The 6008-nt window shown below is 42.8% G+C and overlaps 1 long non-coding RNA gene across 1 annotated transcript; it reads right to left on the bottom strand.

The window, feature by feature from the left end:
- Positions 1-1273: 1273 nt before the first annotated feature.
- On the bottom strand, positions 1274-5270 carry LOC130277327 (uncharacterized). The gene is made up of 3 exons (XR_008845429.1): positions 5142-5270; positions 3591-3933; positions 1274-1638 (listed from the first exon to the last, which is right to left on the bottom strand). It is a non-coding gene; the product is annotated as an uncharacterized LOC130277327 (long non-coding RNA).
- Between the last annotated feature and the right edge of the window lie 738 nt (positions 5271-6008).

The following is a 6008-nucleotide window of genomic DNA, read 5'->3' as shown; positions in this document are numbered from 1 at the left end:
CAGCTCATCCCTCTCTTCTGACAGGTAATTGTGTAGTCCTCTTATTTTCAGTGTGGTGGTGTTTCATCAGCTTTCTGGCTCTTACCTGTCTGAGGGCAGTAAGTTGTGTAGTTCTTTCATTGTCGGTGTGATGTTGTCTCAGCAGCTCCCTGGCTCCTCACTCTCTTCTGACAGAAAGTTGTGTAGTCATGTCATTGTCAGTGTGTTGTTGTCTCAGCAGCTCCCTGGCTCCTCCCTCCCTCAGCAGTGATTGTGCGATAGTCTGCTGTGAAATGATATGTTCTGCAACAGCTTTGGACAGGGAACTGCTAAAGGAGGGGGAGTGGGCAGGGTAGGAGGCTTTAAAGGGGTACTCAGCTTCTCAGCGTTTGGAACAAAATGTTTCGAACGCTTAGAGCCGGCGCCGGGGACTCGTTACGTCACGGCCCGGCCCCCTTGGTGATGTCACGTCCCGCCCCCTCAATGCACGTCCCGCCCCCATAGACCTGCATTGAGGGGGTGGTGCCGTGATGTCACAAGTCCCCGGCGCCGGCTCTAAGCATTCGGAACATTTTGTTCAAAACGCTCAGCAGCAGAGTACCCCTTTAATTAGAAATTTAAAGGGGTACTCCGGTGCTAAGACATCTTATTCCCTATCCAAAGGATAGGGGATAAGATGCCTGATCACGGGGGTCCCACCGCTGGGGACCCCTGTGATTTTCCACGCCGCACCCCGTTAGAATCAGTCCCCGGAGCGTGTTCGCTCCGGGTCTGATTACTGGCGATCATGGGGACGGAGCATTGTGACGTCACGGCTCCGCCCCGGTGCAAGCCTATGGGAGGGGGCGGGACAGCTGTCACACCCCTCCAATAGACTTGCATTTAGGGGGCGGAGCGTGATGTCACATGGGGGCGGGGCCGTGATGTCACTATGCTCCGTCCTCGTGGTCGAGATGGACTCAGCCTGAGAACCTCCAGCGGTTCTGGAAGCCGCTAAAGGTGGGTGCTGCATGGTAGATCCCGGGGGTCCCCAGCAGCTGGACCCCGGCGATCTGACATCTTATCCCCTATCCTTTGGATAGGGAATAAGATGCCCTAGCGCCGGAGTACCCCTTTAAGAGTAACATAGTAAACTAATTCCAAAAACGAACAAACCCGGAGTGCTTCTTTACAAAAGTGACAAAACTCTGTAATATGTGCCTATTGATACCGCTACAGCAGGATGACTACGCCTGAAGAGTAATATGGTTTGCGGGTGGGTATTAATAGAATCTTGTGTTTCCCAATATAGCTCTGTTTAATTTTCAACTTCAATTAATTTCACAGTTATTTGGGAAGTGGTTTTGGAAGGAGATGAGATTGTATGCACAGCGTGACGGTCCCCGCTCTATATCTAGCTGGATATTTATCATGGTGGATCATGAGGAGAAGCCAACTGTAGTGTAAGATATTACTCCTATATACTATGTGCTGGATTGTGATACGGTGACAGAACCGAACGCCCCGTCTATATCATCGCTCTGACAATGCTTTTCTATTTTTAAAGTTTGTGATTCATTCGGATCCCCTAAGCCTGGTTTAATGAATGTAGAGTCCCAATTTCTCGCATTTCACTAGATATCTTCCTTTTGAGTTCTCTTCTTTGCTCTCTGCTGCCCCCTAGAGAGGAATAAAAAGTAGGAAAGTGATTATTGCCCTGAGCATTGCTTACAACCATTGTCTCTAGAGATGAGCGAACTTACTGTAAATTTGATTTGTCACAAACTTCTCGGCTCGGCAGTTGATGACTTATCCTGCATAAATTAGTTCAGCTTTCCGGTGCTCCGGTGGTCTGGAAAAGGTGGATACATTCCTAGGAAAGAGTCTCCTAGGACTGTATCCACTTTTTCCAGCCCACCGGAGCACCTGAAAGCTGAACTAATTTATGCAGGATAAGTCATCAACTGCCGAGCCGAGAAGTTTGTGACGAATCGAATTTACTGTAAGTTCGCTCATCTCTAATTGTCTCTCTTAGGCTATGTCCTCACTATGGTTTTTTGACCATTTTTTTTATTTTTTTTAAACATAAAAGGTCTTAAAACAGATGTTTTACAGTAAAAAAAAAAAAAACATAAATATTATTGTTGTTATTATTATTATTATTACTGTTGTTATCATATTATGATTCTTATTATGGTTGTTGTTGTTGATAATGATAATAATAATAATATTTTTCAGCCATGTTCAAAGTCTTAATATGTCCCTTAGTTCCCACACTTTCTAATTATATGTACGCAATTGTCATGGCCATAAGGTTAAGTGTTGGACCTTTATTTTTTATTTTTTTTACAACCACATTATTACCATATTTTAGTAAATAATTCGGGCCACAAACAGCTCCAAAAAATACATTTAAAAATACATATACTGTATATATATTTTTTTTATTTTTATTTTTTTCTTGCTACATACATGAAAAAAAAAATGACCATATTTTACATATTAAAACAAAAATCCCAAAACTGCTTTAAACATTGAAAAAACTTCTTTGTCTTCACATAACTGGTGCCATAAAACTATACAGATTTGAATATTACTTCAATTAAAAAATCTTAATCCTTCCAGTACTTATCAGTTGCTGTATGCTCCACAGGAAGTTTTATTTATTTATGGAATTCTATTCAGTCTGACCACAGTGCTCTCTGCTGACACCTTTGTTCATGTCAGGAACTGTCCAGAGTACAAGCAAATCCCCATAGCAAACCTCTCCTGCTCTGGACAGTTCCTGATATGGACAGAGGTGTCAGCAGAGAGCACTGTGGTCAGACTTAAAAGAACTCCAGAAAAGATAAGAACTTCCTGTGGAGCATACAGCAGCCGATAATTACCGGAAGGATTAAGATTTTTAAATCAAAGTAATTTGCAAATCTGTTTAACTTTCTGGAAGCAGTTGATTTAAAAAAAAAATGTGTTTTCCACTGGAGTACCCCTTTAAAGGGGTATTCCGGACTTAGACATCTTATCCCCGATCCTTTCAATGCAATAGACCAGTGTTTTGGGGTCCCTAGCCAAAGGACACCAAAGCAAAATGTACCCTTGGCCCTCTTCCCCTTTCTTAACCAGCCTTACCCCTCCACACATTGACATCGCTCAGGTCACCAAAATCAATCCCATGACATAAGCCCTCAAAATTAAAGGGATCTACCAAAATTCTAGTATGTGTGCCACCTAGCTTTCCGAAAGAGCTCCATTATTGCAGCTTTACCAGACATATTCTCTTCATACTGGAAAAGCAGGGTGGCAGGCAGTACACAATGCAGGGCTCACAGTACTCCCCCAATATTATATTTGTGGTGACATAGGGGTGCAAGGAATACCTGATCACTTTGTGACGCCAGGGCACTGTTAGCCTATACACGGTCCGAGGTTGGAGACGGCTTCTCCTGGGCCATAATTTATATATTATTGTAGCTTTTTCTCTTCCAGAAGGTTTAGGAAGGAAAAAACTGGATACTAAACTAGAAATATAATAACAAAATTCTAATAAAATACAAAAGGTTTAGTTAAAAATTGGTAAAAGTTTGGACCCCCATCTAGCTACAAGTATTCCATGGACTTTATTGCCTCCTCACCATTGTTGAGGCTTTGCCAGTGACTTTCCCCCGAGCTGTCACACACCAATGCAGCCATCCCCAGCTCAATACATTGATATCGTAGTTTTGCCTTTGAACACAAGACGGAAAATCGATGGATGACATATCTTGTATTAACTCTTCCAACATGACGGAGCATGGTCATGTGACCGATGGCTTTGCTAGTGAGTTGGAATTATTATATACCCAGAAACCCCTGGCTCTGTGTTCAGGATTTCATTTAGTATCTGACAGGTATTGATGGCTCCAGACCTATTTCCTGCTATGGCGCTGCCGGTAGGTTAACACTGAGGGCTGAATCTTGAAGTCACACAGAATTTATCTACAACAGCGTAAAAATAGCGTTGAAAAAAAGCCCAATTACAATCTATAAGTAAAAACAAATAAAAAATTATAAAAAAAATATATATATATTATATATATAAATATATATATATATATATATATATATATATATATATATATATATATATATAGTGTTTATATGTAAAAAAAATATTAAAGATAAGTAAAAAAAAAAAAAAACATATATAAGAAAAAAAAAGTTACCAAAATTATAAATTGTTCAAACTTCTTTTTTGGTTTCCCATACATTGGCAATGGAATTAAAAAGTTCCAATTAAGAAAAATAGACCATAGAAATTCTATAGCGCCCCATAATTTACATTTTCAGGCAAGGGTCACACACAGCACATCCGCAGCGTATTTGACGCTGTGGATGCGCTGCTGGCAAATACGCTGTGAATGGGCTGTGTGTGACCCTACCATCAAATTGTAAAAAATGGAACCTACCCCTAGTTTTTGCCCCAGGAACAAGGCCGGCTCTGCCTATAGACAAAATGGGCAGCTGCCTAGAGCGCCCTTTTTATGGGGAGTGCCGCTCTGCCTGCCACAAGAAAGTTAGGCAACCAGCATCTAAACCACTCGCTCAGCCAGCAGCATGAGGAGGAATTTTGTTACAGTGTGTCACCCCAGTAGTAAGGTTGGGCAGGTCAAAGGGCGGGCCAATGGGCGGAGTCAAGGGGAGGCAAAATTAGCTTTTGCCAAGGGTGGCAATAATCCTTGCACCAGCCCTGCCCAGGAATACAAACCTTACTACCTAAAAATGCCCTTTTGTAGGACCGAGGTTGCAGACCGTATGGCTGACATGGGGCCCTTGGGGAGTGGGGTATCCGCCCTGGTTGGCCCTAATTCTTTTTCTAATGGTAAGACACTGTACAGAACTCTCTTAATGGGTTAAGGGAAGGCGGTATAGACCAATAGGTCATGGAAAGAAAAGGGAAATGAACTCTAGACCCTTCTATCCTGGGGCGGGGGGGGGGGGGGATCATGTACTGATCCTGAGCTGTACTCACTATCCTCCCAGCTCTATCTGTATACTGCTGCTGTCTCTTTAGGATCAGAATATATACTGATTATTCACCTCCCCTACCAGCTCTATCTGTATAGATAGTTAGATAGATTAATAGATATTTAAGAAAATATATATATAAAAATAAAGAAAGATAATAGAGTAGATAGATTGAACACCTCTTTCCAGGTTTCCCTACAGAAGCTTCTATGATGTAGCAATTGACCCACTATAATAACCTGAATCTCCTATTCTCCACGTTACAATCATTGGGGGAGATTTATCTAAACCAGTTCAGAGGAAATGTTGCCCAGTTGCCCATAGCAACCAATCAGATCACTTTCACTTTCCTTTTTGAAAAGGCCTCTACATTGGTTGCTATGGGCAACTGTTCCTCTGAATAGGTTTTGATAAATCTCCCCCCAATATCCGGAAATATCATCATTAATGTGATAGATAAGAGATAAGATATAACCTTTCCTTAAATATTAATGACAAACTCCCTTCAAAATCCTGAAAAACAAGAAGCGCAATGTCTCGGTTGCGGTGCGCACATTGACAGACGTCTCCTCTACCGCCCCCCCCCCCCCCTCCACCCTTCTCTGACACACAGGGCCCCGGCCGTTGACCTATCGGATTAGTTATATTCATGAGAACATGAGAAGAGCCGAGACCCTCTGACCGCTGCCGACTACTTATACTTAAAAGGTATTTAATCAAAGAATTGATTCCTCCAATTTGGCGCGGCCTGTCTATTAAAGTCTCCTATTGACAAGCTGTCACAGATCCGGCTGATAGGCTACACGCCGGGGAGACGAGTGCGTTCCTTCCCGGCAGACTGGACCTTTTCCATTCATGTCCTCATAGAGCAGTGTTTCCCAACCAAGGTGCCTCCAGCTGTTTCAAAACTACAACTCCCAGGATGCCTGGACAGCCTTCGGCTGTCCAGGCATCCTGGGGTTGTAGTTTTGAAACAGCTGGAGGCACCCTGGTTGGGAAACAGTGTCTGTCCAGACATGCTGGGAGTTGTAGTTTTGAAACAGCTG

This window comes from Hyla sarda, chromosome 6 (genome assembly GCF_029499605.1).
Source record: "Hyla sarda isolate aHylSar1 chromosome 6, aHylSar1.hap1, whole genome shotgun sequence".
NCBI lineage: Eukaryota > Metazoa > Chordata > Amphibia > Anura > Hylidae > Hyla > Hyla sarda.
The sequence above is the reverse complement of the archived record's forward strand: the minus strand, read 5'-3'. Positions and strand labels throughout refer to the sequence as shown.